General features: G+C 43.3%; 1 protein-coding gene across 1 annotated transcript in view; it reads right to left on the bottom strand.

Annotated features, from left to right (window-relative positions):
* The window catches only part of LOC124743692 (protein roadkill-like), an 85,855-nt gene extending 70,827 nt beyond the window's left edge, over window positions 1-15,028 (bottom strand). Inside the window, exon 1 of the mRNA XM_047248867.1 lies at window positions 14,943-15,028. The gene's annotated coding sequence lies outside the window, so the exon portion shown is untranslated. The remainder of the gene's footprint in view (window positions 1-14,942) is intronic.
* Window positions 15,029-16,944: the final 1,916 nt, after the last annotated feature.

Here is a 16,944-nt window from a genome sequence, read left to right as displayed (position 1 = left end):
GCTTATACCAAAAATTAGCTACAGAAGAAAACTACCACATCCAAAAATCAAGAGCCCAAGGAAGTAAAGTACTCAATGAATACACATCACTGTGCAACAAAACCCTCTTCGCTACAATAGAAGAACTATACAAGTGACACACTCCCACTCCATCCCTCCATCCCTCCATCCCTCCATCCCTCCATCCCTCTCCCTCTCCCAGTACTCACACACACACACACACACACACACACACACACACACACCACTAAAGCCAAATGTAATTGAACCTCGCGCGCCTCACCCAGCAGAACACGCTACGAAACAAATGAACGCCACACAGCCACAACAACACGTAATGGCAGCGAAAACTCCGCCCATGTTTTGACAAACTGCATTGCCACGCGAACAAAGGCACAGAAGTAAGCCTATTTACTGCCCCAACAATACAGGGAAACGTACCACAACTTCAAAACTGTAAGTTACGGAAAGAAAACGCGATACAGTCTTATTTCCGTTCGTAAATGCATAACAAACAAAAAATCGTAAGACAACACACAAATGTAATACTTACTAATATAAGTCCACCCGATGACGGAGGTTTAAACCTTCGAAACGCGTCGTGGAAATAAATAAAACGGTGACTGGTAACAGTGAACTTGTTGTTTCATTTAATGTCAGTAACAGTCACGGTAATGCCTAACCTAAAAATGTTCGCATTTAAAATAAATTACGTTTTGCTGTTTGCAGATGACAAGTTGTATATTGTGTAGCAAAACAGCCACCAAAATAAGTGGACAATAATATCATGTAACGCATGTTACTCATGATTACACCCACTTTTCGCCAATTAAGTTATAAATGCAACTTTTACATAATGTTGTAAACGACACAAATGTTAATATGTTAAGAACAAATTTACAGCTAAAAACAGACATAGAACCCACTGACTAAAGCACAAAAGTGCTGAAACATGCATGTGTGAAATAAAGAAAAAAGGTGTCTTGCATAAGGCCGAGCTTCTCATCCCATTTTCTTAGCAAGCACGGAGACAACAAGAAGGGCTGCACCACAAGACGATTATGTGATACTTTCCTTACTGCGTGTCAGATTATACCTCTTAATCAGTACATTACAACATTTTAGATGTTTAAAGCCGGCCGAAGTAACCGAAATACGGAAGCTTAATTAACGAGTTCCCGTTATCAGCTTTCGTAACTAGGGCGCCATTATTCTCCAGTTTACGATTAAAACTTTTCACGGTTCTACAACTTAATGCTTTGATTGAGCGACAGACAATTCATTTCCTAAGATTTCACAGAATTCTTAGCCTAACCGCGTTTGAACATTCTTTGGCGTTTTGGTACACTCCAAACCTAATTTAAGGCCTGCTATGAAATTGTCTACCACGTGTGGTTCTTTAATCGCAGGTGCGATATTGAATTTCAGCCCTTTGGACAGTAACTGGGTCTTAGCTGTTGGAAATATAAGTTTTACTAATAACGCGTTCACAGAACGTGGGTTTAAAACTTTATTATTCGAACATCCTTGTTGGTCACCTCTGATAACACCCTTACACAAATTTGACGCTTTTTCGCACGACTTGCAGCGTGTTTCTTCTTTCTGTTTACCAATGAAATCATTGGCCAGTGCCCAAAAATCATCTATTCGATAATTTTAAGACTTCGAATAGTGCATCAATATTTCAAGATACAACAAGTAAGCTTTCTCGTTTAACCCATCTTTATTTGTATAGAATTCCGCAATTCTGTTATTGAGGATCTGAGCTATGAATTTCTTTTTGAAAGTAGGCGATTTGTAATATAATTTTCCTACATAATTGCGAGTACTAGCATGGCCATTTCATTTATTAACAAGTGTAAACAGAATAACGTGACCCCGAAGCTTGTCAGCGGATATTCGATGCCGCAAAACACAATCTTTCTTTCCGTTGAACGGACAGCACGGCTCTTATCAGAGACCCATCTGAGAAGAAATTCGCATGTTCTAGGTCAAAATGCGAGTAGATTTTTGTTTTGTAGAACATCTTCACATCCCCCCCCCCCCCCCCCCCCCAGAGACAAAACGCGACGTTGTTAAGGCGGTAATGAACGGAAAAATTTCGAAACACTGACTACTTCTAGCAGGGAAGAGAGGTGGTGAGCCCCACACAGCGTATCCCAGACCGACTCGTGTTCACGGTCGGTGCAACGTGCCCTTAGCGCTAGGATTTCACCCGGAACAAGTCCCGCCCATTCATCCCCCTCCACGCCTATCCAAAGTAGAAGGTCCTCCCCTAAACAGCCGCCAGTTCAGCAAACTGGAAGTTACATCAAAGTTGTTATCGTCACAGTCCAACACATGTTACACTGTGATGAAATTTAGTAATGATAAGAAATTTATGTCTTTCTAGATAGTAATATAATACGAATGTGTATTATTAAAGAAATAAAAATATTTATAGAGAATTGAAAGCATCGCCAGCAATGGAAAACAAAAAATAACGTGATGTTATTTAAAGGCGATAAGGACAAATTTTCATTAACTAATTCACTTATTATAGTACGTTTATTTGAGGGAAACAGCAGAGCAAACATACAATGCGAAAACAATGGTTTTGAATCTCTCATGTCGGTAGTAAAGCCACGGATGCAGTCGACTAACTCTGTTGTCTAAAATCAACGTTATACAGAAATAAGTGAAAGTCGTTTTGTTTATGTAGACCCTCATAGTAGCTCACAAAAATTAAAGAATATAAGAATGCCATGAAGTAGAACTGCCTAATGAAAGCAGTAAGATATTTGCTTATATAACATATTTCGTTAGTATTTGCAGGGGGTAATGGGTGAATTTTAACTTGTAAATTCTTCCAATGCCATACTTGCGCATTATAAACGAGGTTATAAGGAATTGTGGCGGTTCTGTGTGATTAGTGTCCTATATGCTGTTGCAAACGTCTCAGGACAATAATCTGTCGTTATTCTTTGTTCTGTCTATTTTTAACCAAAAGATAAATTGATTTCATGTCATTCAAACCATTTTTTAAAAGTAATAATGATGATGTGTGTGTTTGTCACAGAGCAGTTATGAAGGAAATAAATGGTGCAGTGTTTCACGGCTGTAAAACGTCCTTCATGCTGTGCCAGCTCTTCTTCCACCCCTAAAACTTTTCAGCAAAACTATTCAGTGAATAACACGCAAAAACAGCCTGGATCGATCTAGCAAGAACAAAGTAATTTTGATGCTCTCTAGAATTATAGTGAACACTGGTGCTTGTTTGGCGTATACTGTCTGAGTTCTAAAAACCGTGGTTCCTCTTTCTCCAAGCAAATTATTCTTTGAGGGTAGGTTTTTCCTGTATTAGCTTTGGGTGCTTTTTCTCACATAGAAGTATGTTTCTTCATAGGCTATTCATCTGAATACTGAGTTCTCGTATTTAAAGAATTCAGTGCTAAATTGTTTTCTCTTATTTTTGCTGTGGAAGTACCTGGCACAGCTGAGGCCAATTGTGCACGTTTTTTGTAACGTGTCTTTTAACTATGTGGCAAAATTTAGGACCTAGCAAGATATTAATTTAACATTCACTCCAAATGCAGCCAAACGCGGTAAACCACGTGGGTCAACTGAAACCAAGCCCAGGCGCCGAACAAGACCGGGAAAACCGGGGGTGAGTGGGCGGGACTTGTTCCGGGTGAAATCCTGGCGCTAACGATTCCTGTCGGTGCAGCGGTGTCCGCAGTCCGTAGTTAGCGTCCCAGGTTCGATTCCCGACAGAGTCGCTAGTTTCCTTCTCTCGGGGTCTGGGTGTTTGCGCCGCCCCCGTAACTTCGGCTCATCTCACCGCCGAGCAGATGGGCCAAGTCGAGTGAAACGGGACGGCTTTCTCCCACCGGCCGAGCAACCCCGGGAGCAAATCTCCCGGCCAACACCGCCACCTCATTCTGTTTCCATGGCTCCGCAGCTCAGTCGGTACAAACTAAACTCTTGTAGGACCACTCGTGTGTGTGTGTGTGTGTGTGTGTGTGTGTGTGTGTGTGTGTGTGTGTGTTCGCGCCAGTCCACAGACAACTTTTACTATATCTAAACAGGAACGAAAAATTTATACAATTACTGTTGTCAAATTATGCCAACATGTACACTTCTGTATGATTTATACAAGCTGAAGGAAACGTTCTTCTGCCTGAAAACTTCCTGTGGCGTACACATTTTACGCCCCAGTGTTTTCCGTATCAGCGTGAAACATCTTTCAAACGATATGAACCACACAAAATGCACCGCCATGAATGTACCTGTATACCCTCATGTGCATAACCGTAATACGTTATAGCGCTCTTTTCCAACACACTTCTCATGTATGAATCAAATCTAAACATAAGCACCACAAAATTAATGTCTTGATGGGGCATGCAGTAAAACTAAGTAACCACCTACAGATTCAAACCTCACACGACTTTGCGGAATATGGAGGAAGGTACTTTGTTCACCGAAGCCGTTCTTCGCTGCGCCGTGACGTCAGTCTCGCTGCTGCCCCCCCCCCCCGCCCCCCTTCCTGAAACTGTGTTTCTCACTGCAGCCGGTTTCCACCAGCCTCGCCGCGTGACGTCACCCGCTGACCCTGGACTGGCGACCCGCAGTTATCTGCACTGTGCGGACGCCCGCTTCCTGCCCACAAACCGCTGTTCCGCTGTTCCGCCGTGCCAGCGCATCTCCTCGAAGCTTCCAGGCTTGCAGCGAAATCACAACGACGAGAAAAATCGAGAAACTGCGGCCAATAAAGACGCCTTACGGAGGATCACCCTACCCACGCGCCATTCGTGGGCGGAAGAGGAACCTAAATTTTTCCTGTCTGTTCCGTTGTGCTGCGCCGAGTACGATGGCCAGAAGTTATTTTATGGCGGCTGTTTTTTGCAGTAACCCTTATATATTTGCGCTGGTCACTTTCAGCGGTTCCCAGTAAGTGGCTGTTGTCTGCGCTCTGATTCGTTGATGCAGAGGAGACTGACCGGTCGCCGTATTCGGTTTTACACTACCGGAGCACTGGTGCCACATTTAGTGGCTTTGTACTGAAGAAAGAGCAAGGAAAAAAATCCCTCTAAATCCCTTAGTTAAATATACGAATCTTACAATCTAACCGCGTAAAATATCGTTATATGACGTCATCCCCGCAAGCTGCAATTACTTTAGGTTCAAATACCAAGTTTAATTTCTGACGCTTCAAACTAAGCACAGTAAGAAACTAACTACAGTAAGGTCCGCACTGTGGATCACTACACAAAAACTGCCAAGAGTGGACGCCATCGTTTTCTTTAGTCCTGTCTGAAATATTTCGGTCGAGAAAAGTCACGTTAATAAATCTTTGCGTGAGTTTATAAAAAACTGCACCGTTCATCATGTAATGAATATATTTTTAAAGCACCTACATGAAAGAGGCTACAAAGATGGTAGTAATTCTCTTTTAGCCAATTTAGAGACTAACCGTCCATAGATATATTTTTCATGTTTTACGTCCATCTAGGTGGTAACGATTATTCGCATATTTTTAAGTAAATAAGTAAAAATGAGGAAATAGTTTGTACACGCGGTAAGTATAAAGAAATACGCAATACTAATTTCTGTAAGAGAAAAAGAAAGAGAAACAGCTGTTTGAAACTCAGATAAGGAGCCAAAAATCCCTGACTTGCCGGTCGTCTTGTTTCCTTGGAGTTGGCAAAATTCACACGACAAAAGAAAGAAGGCATGGAACGTCGGGGACATATTTTGATGAACAGTAAGGAGAACGATATTTGCTATCAGCAGATTTGCCCAAGTATTAAGCATTTTAATCGTCAGTAAACGAGAGACGGAATTATTCGTGAGTGGTAACGAAAATTCATTGTATCAGCTGTGCAACTCAGAGACAAGCAAAGGTCCTGCAGTGCTTTAGAGAGGGCGTTACTTCACCTACTGTGGCATTTCGTAACTTGTAATCGCAGTTTTACGTACGGAAAGGAACGACGCTTCAGTGACACTAAGTGAACTAAGGGTAGGTAGGGCGTGAATTACAAGTTAATGAACAGCAACACTGACAGCTCACCATACACTAGGTATTTACGTGTTAGAAAGCACTTGTGTATAAATTTCTCAGCATTATTTTGAAAGAAGAATAAAGCCACTGATGCAGTGGTTTCCGTACTTGGCTCTCCACATAACGAACTTCTACATCCAATTTTAGAATTCAAACACTTACACTCGACGTATTAACGATACCTGCGTCTTCGTATACGTCAGTTACACGCGGAACTGCATCGGTTACATGTACGTACATAATTAACTTGTGTACCACAGAGGAGTAATATGGGTTCAGTAGAAGTAGGCATATACTCATCGTTTACGTACATTATCTTTCATTGCTTACGGAAAGATTCCCGACACTAAGGTACACAGTGTATGTACTGGGATTAAAGTCAGCACGTGAAGTGTAACCAAGCGCGTTCAAAAAGTAAGAGATTCTGTGAATTAAAATTAGGCGCTGCAGTGATTAATTGTAAGGGCACAGAAGTACTTTGATGGTTAACATATCGCGGGTGTTCCTGGAGGCACATTACGTGTACAGATATTACGTACGTTATTGAAATAATTCGTAAATGCAATGTTGTCAACCAGACTGACTAAGAATTTAAAGACTTCTTGGCCTTGTGTAAAATGAGCAAGGGGATCGAGACCATGAGTTGGGCTGCTCAGCACCGTACTGGTGTAGAAACTGAAGACGACGGGTAAAAGGCGAGACAGAGGGCTACCATCAACGATTCACTCGTTTCCAGAATTCGAATTTTTCCGCAGTATTAGATGTACGAATATGATTGCATGCCATTACGAATTCAGCGCCTTGCCAAAATGCCGACAAGGCAAGGGAAGACTTTTCGTGTGTTGTAACATGCGTGGTATTTGACCAAATGTGGCAGGTGCAAAAAACCGTGTAAGGGGTGGGGGGCTGAACGAGATTTTTGTACGCAGTCCACACAAGTCAACAGCACGCAGAAGCCACGAACTCTGAACACCGCAGCAAAGTGTGTGGAAGACAATGCGTCGGCGGTTACACTCCAAACCGTACCGTCTGGATCCCTTACAACAATTAAAAGCGGACTGTTACGGCCGGCGCCTCCACATTTGCGCCACATTGCAGGGATCAATTGAGGATGGACATTTCGCCCCCACGCTGATATTCAGCGACAAAGCAACTAACACTTTACTGAAAAAGTTTACCTCCGCAATGTGAGAGTGTGCCGTACTGAAAAACCTCAGGTAATTTCGGCGCATGAAGGAGATTCGCCGAGGGTTAATGTATCCTGTGCTGTGTGACAGGCGAAGCTGAATGGGCCGTTTTAATACTGTGAGACAACTGTGGCGGGTACATCTTATCTCGATATGTTGCAGCTGTGGTTGTTTCGACTACTCATTCCTTCAGGGAGCATCGATGTTTGTTGCTACCTAAACGACGAAATTTCGCATCGCTGCATTGGCCGTAGGCGGTTAACGCAAGTACTGATCAGCTTGCAAAAGCACTTAGTGGATGCTTGAAAATCTGAAACTGGTCACGGGTTTGTGTAATTAAACTGTGTGTGTGTGTCGTAATTGCGGTTGTCTCCTACACTTTAGTCATAATGTTTATAATTGTACTACAGCCCTGTTTCTCTTAATGTTTATTTTCGAAAATCTAGCGATTAAAATAGGGTTTCATTGCACTGTGGCTGACTCAAATGAACTTTAAATATTAGCAGAAGGCCACTCGATCACTGACTACACAAAGTAGAGGCCATAATGGATGTTACCGAGAACTCGCGCCACAGGTATGTATGCACGATGATCTTCAGAGCCATTTTGTTTCTTTTTAGACCACTCGGCCGATGGGCTTGCGAAAGTTTGAAAGGGCGCGAAACACGGGAACGCAACAGTGAGACGCAGTACAAAAAACAGAGAAAAAAACGGTGGACGGCAGAGAGCGCGGTCTGCGCCCGTCCTGAGAGTGGGGGCTGCCGCTGTCTGCCGTGCTCACGTGTCGGCTGGCTGGCCGGCTGCACAGGTGTGGACCTGACCTGCCCCCACACCACGGGGCAGGCGGCGCCCAGCACCGAACCTGCCGATTCCAACTGTGCGTCACCAAAACGGACATACAACGCTCTTCCAAAGCTAACATGCCTCAAGTACGTGCCACACAAAAATTGTTACTGTAGCGTTCCATTTCTTTGGCTCCGCTGACTGACAACCATACTGTAACCTGACAACCTGTACCACAACTCTGGCTATGCAACGGATCACTATTCCACAACAACACTTTACAGAAAATAATATAGCAGCCACGCGTTCTGCTGTATCCGTGAGTGTGTGTGACGTCACGCAGCACACCATTACGCCACAGGTCAATCCCGACGGCCGCTATCAGCAGCTGCGAGCTGCTCCAGTTTAGGCAGCCGCCTGTACTGGAAATACGGGTACTTGCAGAGCCTTGATGCTTTGAGAAAAGTGAAACACACGACGGAAGTCTGAGAAAACTGCAGATTTTTTTAACTGATTAACTACTGAATGGTGCATCACCAAATGGACCACCAAGGCGACAGCGAAATTTTCGCGAACCGTTTTTTTTCTTCATCTGAGACACTGAAGTACCGGGTGCTCATAAGTAAAATGCAGCTACTGACCCAAGTCCACTGTGGTCTGTGAGTATGGTAAGGCAGCGAAACACTGTAGACGTGCTAATGCGTTAACGCGAAACCAGTTGGCGCCGGAGGAAATCAATTCCAACGTTGGTTAGCAGGTGCCAATCTGTCACTGTGCAACACCTCGCGGGAGTCTCCGGTGCTCATACTGAACAAGTTCAGCAAGTGGCGGTTAACAATATCGATAGTCTGCCTTTCTCACTTGTTTGTCCCTTCCTGTCCACATTCCGTTCCCAATGCATTAGATATGGGAACATTTCTTTCCAGTGTAAATCGGTTCCGCAAGGGCGCATTAGCATACCAGGTTTCGCCGCCATACACCAGTTACAGCCCACGATGGACCTCTGTGAGTGGCTCAACTTCAGATTACAAGCACACAGTGGTACAGCGAATGAGTGACATTTGCCACGCTGGACATTTGCCACACTTGCCCCTTCGCCAGGTAGCTTGACTAGCGATCCCTCAGGTTAGGGACGCCCTTCCTCGTACTACTTCTGTCCGCTTTCAAACCGGCGTCTTCCCATCTTACTCGATGCAACCAGTACGTAAGGGGGAAATACAGACCTGCTTCTCCGAAATCGAAACATTTATAACATTTGGGAAACGAAAGCAATACCGACGACTAAGTCAGTATGTGATTAGTTGTGCCAAGTATAAATACAGATCCCTCTATCTGTACGGGCCGGCCGCTGTGGCCGTGCGGTTAAAGCAACACCCCCGGGATAACAAGGCCATCCAGCAGTGTTAGTGACGTCACCCTAAGCGGCCCACAGCCGACGCAGCAGTCCACGGACACCTCCGTACAGACGCACCTGGTGCTAACGATCTTCTGTCCGTCATACAGAAAGGAGCGAACTGTAATTCGAACCAAAGACCAAATTATATATATTCTTGTAAACAGCATAAAGGTTCATAACGAAATACCGATTACATGTACGGGCAGGAATAGGTTCTAGAACTCCTCTGAAAAGTGTTTATTTTCAGGACCAGAATGAACATCAAATTGTCAGGTTTTCTAAATAGAAAAGCATTTTGTTAGTAACAGACAGCAATAATGAGACTTGCAGTTGGTGATTTCTACGTGGAAAAGGAAATAAGCTGTAGAGAGATTGAAAATGGTAAGTAAAGAGAGCCTCAGCCTTTTGCTCACATTCTTACATGTAATGCACTTGGTTGTTTTTCATTTCCTTACCTTTCATAACATTTTTAATATTGTTTCAAGAATTGTATCTTCAATAGCAGAGCGAACTTCAAATTGTCAGGCTTTTCTTAAAGGAAAGAGCAGTCCCTTAGTATCACAGTGCAAGACAGAATCTTGTGTTCAGTGATGTCTATGTTAAAAGGAGAATATTTGATATCTATCTTTTGTTTCCATTCTTTATTACTGGGGATACACTTGTAAAAATTCTTGAAAAGAGCTGTCACCATGAACATATGAGTAAATTCACAATAGTCATGTGTTTTATGAGATAAAGCGAACTCTTGTTACCTTATTGTAAACGAAAGTTGTGAGGGTTTTGCTATGTATGACAGTGTTTAAGATAATTTACTTTCAATGTAATAGCTTGAAAATGTTATGTCCTGCTGTCAGTTGGCATTTGTCACCACCTGTATGCGAGTTTTAAAGCTAAATAGTGTTCTGACAATTATAAAATAGTGGCAAAGTTCCTCAATCGATTAAACTTATTCCTGCCCGTACATGTAATCGGTATTTCGTTATGAACCTTTATGCTGTTTACAAGAATATATATAATTCGGTCTTTGGTTCGAGTTATAGTTCGCTCCTTTCTGTATGACGGACAGAAGATCGTTAGCATCAGGCGCGTCTGTACGGAGGAGTCCGTGGACTGCTGCGTCGGCTGTGGGCCGCTTAGTGTGACGTCACTAACACTGCTGGGCGGCCTTGTTATCCGTTAAAGGCGCTCCAGTCTGGAACCGCGTGACCGCTACGGTCGCAGGTTCGAATCCTGCCTCGGCTATGGATGTCCTTAGGTTAGTTAGGTTTAATTAGTTCTAAGTTCTAGTGGACTGATGACCACAAATGTTAAGTCCCATAGTGCTCAGAGCCATTTGAACCATTTTTTTTTGTCTGTACGGTAGCTTCCTTTCACGCTTACTTATTGAGATAGAAACAGTATTGCCATGGGAACAACAAGAACGGAAAGATGTAAAAGAGTGCGAATGTACGCTAATCATTTCGTTTTGATCACTGCAATGTGCCTACTTTAATTACTACAACTGCATGCCCAAAAGACAATAAGGGAAGAAGAATTGGGTAAGTGAACGTTTGAAAAGAAGAAAGACATACTCCATATTAATTTACTCTCTAAAATCCGGTATCTCTTGCGGCGAAACATTAGTTAATAAAGTGTAGCGGGACAATGTTCAAAACATGACTGAAAATACGCTACTAAATAGAGATAAGAACTTCTATGATTGACGTGTCATCTAAAGTCTACGTACAATTTTAAAATGTTAGAGATAAGGAACTGTGGTAATACAGAATGCTATGCTTGTAACGTACGTTGTTCTACATTGTTTAGCTCTGGTATTTACAGAGTCACAGAGAAAACATGCTAGGTTTTGGAGGGAAAAACCGTAATTGTAATGATCTACACTAGAACAGAAACAAGAAGCACAACGTAAGGAAAAATAATGTAATGTGTGTTCCAATTCATAAGTGACATTGAAGCAGATAGTTCCTGTGACAGTGTGGGCAGAGGTTATATTCGACAACCTGAATAAATTAATAACTGGCTCCTTTTGCCGACCCCCGGTATCAGACGAAACAGTTGCTGAACAGTTGAAAGAAAACTTGAGTCTCATTACAAACAGGTACCCTACTCATACAGTTATAGTTGGCAGTGACTTCAATCTACCTTCCGTATGTTGAGAAAAATACATTTTCACACCCTATTGTAGATAGAAAACAACTTGCGTAATTGTTCTAAATGCTTTTTTAAAAAAATTTTTAAGAATTAGTGCACGAGGCCGTACAAATTGTAAATGGTTACGGAAACACACTTGACCTCTTCGCCACAAATAATCACGAGCATCACGACGGATAGAGGGTTACTGAACACACAGTCATAGCGAGGATCAATTCCGTAAAAAAGAAATTCACCAAAACTAAAGGCGAAATATATCTATTTATAAAAGCTGCTAAAAATTCGGTAGACTTCTTTCTAAGAGACACTCCCCAATCCTTCCAAACCATGTAAGTGAAGGCCATATGAGGCTTAAAGGTCAAAGAAATGTTATCAACAGCACTCGAGAGATTCGTACCAAATAAATTAATAAGAGACGGAACTGATACCCCATAAATGTGGCGGAAAATCCAAAGAGATTCTGGTCCTATGTTAAGTAAACCAGCGGAAAGGCTCAGTAAGTAGCTTTACTACGCGGCGGGTGAGGGGGAGGAGGAGGAGGAGGGGGAGACAAGGGACCCAACCCTTCGGAGCAGCTAAAATCGTGGCGAATGTCCGCACACCGGTACAGCACGGTTCCTCCTGCACGCAGGTTACCCTCAGCCACGTGTCAGGGCGACACGTCGCCACCGTCTCCACGTTGAGTCTCGTTTACTGCCGGTCCAAGTATCATGTGAGACACCACAGTGAGAAATTTTATGCAGCTATCACATATTTTACTGGTGGACGGAACACCTAATGAATTAAAATCACCCGGAAACACTGTACACATTCCTAAGCCACGAGTGACCTTACTCCCTTATTATTGGATATCTATGTGTGACGTAAACAGCTGATTCCACACAACCGCGATTAAATGGAGGCCTTTTTAGGAAACTGTTTTGGTTGCCGCTACTGTTCATCCGTGAACGCCACACTTTTCTACAATTCAGCAAATCTTATCTCGCTACACACGACACGTTTCAAACAGGTCTTTAATACGGCGTGCATGAATTGCGTTGTACATTTTGTGATAGGCGAGTATAAATACGAAAAACACCACACATAGTTCCACGTCACGAAAGTGAAGGGCATTTACAGCACCGATTCCGGGTTACTTATTATACATAAAATCGCGCAACTTTTATCAAATCATCGTGTCCCTCACGTGTGACGACAGTCACTTTTCCGTGACGTCACGCGTTCTTTGCTGGCAGTGGATGAGGGGAGCACACTGAACAGTCGTCGTGTTGATCTACCTGTTTCCGAAGATAAAATTGTCAATTTTATGGTTTTGGTATTCAAATATGCGTTTTACGACGATGTGCAGTCTAACTGACACATGCCATTTTTGAACTCTTCAAGACGGGTCGTCTTCAGTACTTTGTCATGCCCAAGTGTCGGTAAATGCGACGTCAGTGGCCACCCACGATTCCGAAACTGTGACTTACCATCAATAACGGGTAAGGCTTCTGTAACAGTATCTGGCTAAACGAAATAATGTTTACTGTAGGTTTCTGTCAAACATAATTACCAAATGCCCCCACAAATGTTATAATTTTGACGTGATTCAGCCCTCTGACGGAAACTGAGAACAAATCTACCTCGACTCTCTCAATTGTTGCACTGGAAATGGCACAAATTAAATCTAGATTCTGCCGCCGTTACAGGCTGCACATAGAAATCTACACTGCACTTTAATCGTGTCATTTCAACGTCAAATAAAGAAGCTGGTAAGTGACGGCGTCAGAATCACCGACATTTATTCCTCCCTCACATAATACACGACTGAAGCGCAGGCCGCACAAAACACGGCGCGCCTCACAGATGGCTGACGCGTTGCTTTGTCGACACACCGGGCTCTCATCAGACAAATAGTAACACGAGAACAGCCAAACAAAGCGATGCAGCGTTGTAGAGTGCTAAAAAAAGTTTCATCAGCAAATCACAAACGAGGAGACGTGACAGAGCGATAAAAAATACGAAATGTTTATTTCGTGAAGCACAAACATTACGATAAATTCTCAAGAATTCGCCAACTACTACGCAAATGGTCGCCTCTGTGTAATGAGGGTGTTGGGGAAAGCTACAGATTGCTCGTTGACCATAACCTTAATTCCAGAACATTGTGAAAATACGGAAATGAACGCGAGTGCTGCGTCTCCTCGCCACAAGCGTGTCGGCGTGACGCCACGAGTTGTGATTCGCGAATGGATTTCAGGATCCGCAACGCCCGCGCACGAGACAGCTTCCTACGTCTGATTATTTTGCAGATGAGTAACATGTGACGTCAAGCATCTAAGCGAGAAAGTTTACAAACGGTTTTAAATTGTTCTTAACGTGTGTTCGGAAGCAAGTGCTCATTCTGAAATACTGGGTGAATACAATCTGGCTAATTTGCGCTCCTTTTTAAAGAAAAGCCCGTCTATCGCGCGTCTAAATTTTTGACACGTCATGTCTACTGATGTGTGGGCCGTACGACGATGTAATTTTTGCAGATACCCTACGGGGTGTGGGGATACTGTCTGCAAACTGCGTCGCGAATAGCTAGGTACCGACAAACTACAACGATACGTCTGATGTCTAAGTTGACTCCATGAACAGCGACAACGTGGCCGGGGTAGGGGGGGGGGGGGGGGGTAGCGGAAAAATCTCTCCCGTTTTCGTAGTCTTGCGAGCAGTTTCTTGGAAGTCGGTAACTGCCCTCATTCTGAAATACTTTCTGACTAACGTTCGCGTATTTCGGCGCCCTTAGTCACGTTACCTCGCGACGCGCAATGTTTCCAACTGCGGTACTTCTCTTACTGTGTGACGACCGCAATTTAAGATTATACCTCTGAATGAGTACATCTTGACAACATTTCAGATGTCTCAATTCGGCCACATTACGCGAAACATTAAAAAATAAATTTCTGCCACGCCTGCAAACCGCTACACGCCTTGTCGCACTAAAACTCGCTTACTCCAAAAAGTTCTGCGTTTGATGGTTTTCGTAAAATTGCGTCCTGCGAACTTAAGAACGCGAGGTTTTCATTTTAAATGCCTGTTGTACGTGAATTCCGTGGAAATCTACACTGGCACATCGAAACACTAGCCGACTGAATGTGGCGTTATTTTCCATTCGTTCCACGTTATTCTCGGTCAAGTTTTCATAGACTGGAGCAAGGCCATAAGTAACGACCAATAAATCACTGAACACTTAAAACGGTAATTTAACACACTGTTAGCCACCCCCTTTGTTCGTAGCGGTCGTAATTTTTCAAAGTAAGACAAAGTATTAGACAAGACCAGTAAGTGAGTTACGCGACAAAAACCACACAAAAGCGTGCAGAACATCCGCCGCTCCCATAAATTCCTGCCTTACCTTTCTGAGGTATTCCCGTGGAGATACAAGATACACGAGCTCTGTCTAGGCAGGCAGGACAACGTCGCACGCTGCTTCCCTCCAGGCTGCTGCGTCACAACTGGACCGCACAGACAGCCGGCTGCCCCCCCCCCCCCCCCAGCGCTGACGTCACGGGGCGGCGTTGCCAGCTCGCGCGGCAGGCGAGGGAACGGGTGCAGCAGGGCGTCTACGTCTGTGTCGGCACTGCCGGACCGCCTGCGTCCCACCCACGCCACAGTCAGTTTTCTCGAGCCGCGCTATACAGCTGGCAACACACACCCCCTTCGCCTGGCGCCCCAAAAACCGGATTTCGTAAACCGATTTCCCAGTACCGCTTTTGGTGAACGCAAAGATGGAACAAAGACGCTGCATTTTGGTCACGGGATGAGGAGAGGTGTGAACACAACATCTTCCGTCATCGTGCTGAGTGCCAGTGACTTACGCGCGAGCTTCGCGATTCGTATCGATCATTTGCTACTCCAGAAACGACGGACGAGTGTGACAAGTTTTCGTTAAAGAAGGTTACAGGGATATCAATGCTGAGGTCATCGGTGCCTGGGCTCACGTACTACTTTAACTTAAAACAAGTTACACTGAGCACGACACACATTTACCCTCAACGTGTGGACCAACTGAAATCATTCTGTGATTTCGTTGATAATGGATATGGGAAAGTTCTAGGTAGTATTAAAACTAGATGGTTGTCATTGTTGCCAGGAGTTACGAAAGTTATTGAACCTTTGAAATCTTTTTTTCTATCTCAGAATAGGTGTCCCACGTTGCTGAAACAAATTTTCGGAAACCAACAGTCACTTCTTTGGCTTCATTTCACACAATGCCCATTGAAAATGTTTTTAAATTCAATCCAAAAGTTGGAAATAACCACGGTTTTCGCTTGCTTCAAGAAATAATCAATACCATTTTAATTAACTTGGAAAAGGAAGGTACTTACACTCGGTCAAAATACGAGCCTTTTACCAAATCTAAGACACTTCGACACTTTTGTGACTTGTTTGGAAAAGTAGAGTTCTCCACTTCAACCTCTGAAATCATTTCATTGGATAATACCAAAAAAAAATACTGTTTCTTGGGCTGAACTAAATTTTCTGATAATTCTTAAGGTAGTAGACTCATGTGCAACATTTCAGACGAGAAGGATGCGTGAACAGCATTGTATCCCAGAAACTTGAATTGGAAAAAGCTAATTTGGAAACAGATGAGACTATGCGATGTATTCAATACACTTAAAAGTACAGGTATTTCATGTAAAAATATAGACACGCTTGTGAGATTTGCTCCTGTTATACCAGACAAATATTGTCGTGGAAAGAATATTTTCAATTGTGAGTTCCCTTTGGAGGGTGGAATCTGTAGTACCAGAACCACTTCATTCCCACAGGTGTTAGTGTGTCTCATATTAGAGGCCAACACCGAGCATAAAATTCTTTGACAAGTACAGAGTAGAGGTGTTCTTATTCGGTAACTACTGTCTAATTATTGGATTTATAGTGAATTCTTGCAATGGGCCTTTGTCCTCAGAAGTTGACTGTCGAAAGTAGTTGCTCTCTGTCCCAGTGTACTTAAAAGCAGAACAAGCAAGCATTCTTCAAAACTATATAATGTATGGATGGTCAGTGTCTGCATCAAGTAAATCCTACCCCATATTTAGCAGATTGGGTTCCGCATTTGGAGGCTGCATTCGAGAGACACGTACCGTATGTAGAAGTTTAAGCACCATTTAATATTTTCGTGTGTTTTAATTCAGACATAAATGCCGAGTGGCTCTTTACGTACCACGTCATAGAACCACTCTGCTTCCTAGTCAAGCTCCCTAAAATCTTTCAGTTCTTATCTTCCCTTAATAGCGATTAATCAATAAAATTGTAATATGTTGCCTGGTGTATCCAGTACGAGGATATTTCATTCCTTAGCTCATACAACAGCCTGACAGGTGGTGGTTTTCTCTGCTATTTTTCCAGTA

Source organism: Schistocerca piceifrons, unplaced genomic scaffold (genome assembly GCF_021461385.2).
Source record: "Schistocerca piceifrons isolate TAMUIC-IGC-003096 unplaced genomic scaffold, iqSchPice1.1 HiC_scaffold_2510, whole genome shotgun sequence".
In the NCBI taxonomy this organism is placed as follows: Eukaryota; Metazoa; Arthropoda; class Insecta; order Orthoptera; family Acrididae; genus Schistocerca; species Schistocerca piceifrons.
This window is presented reverse-complemented; position numbering and strand designations above follow the sequence as displayed.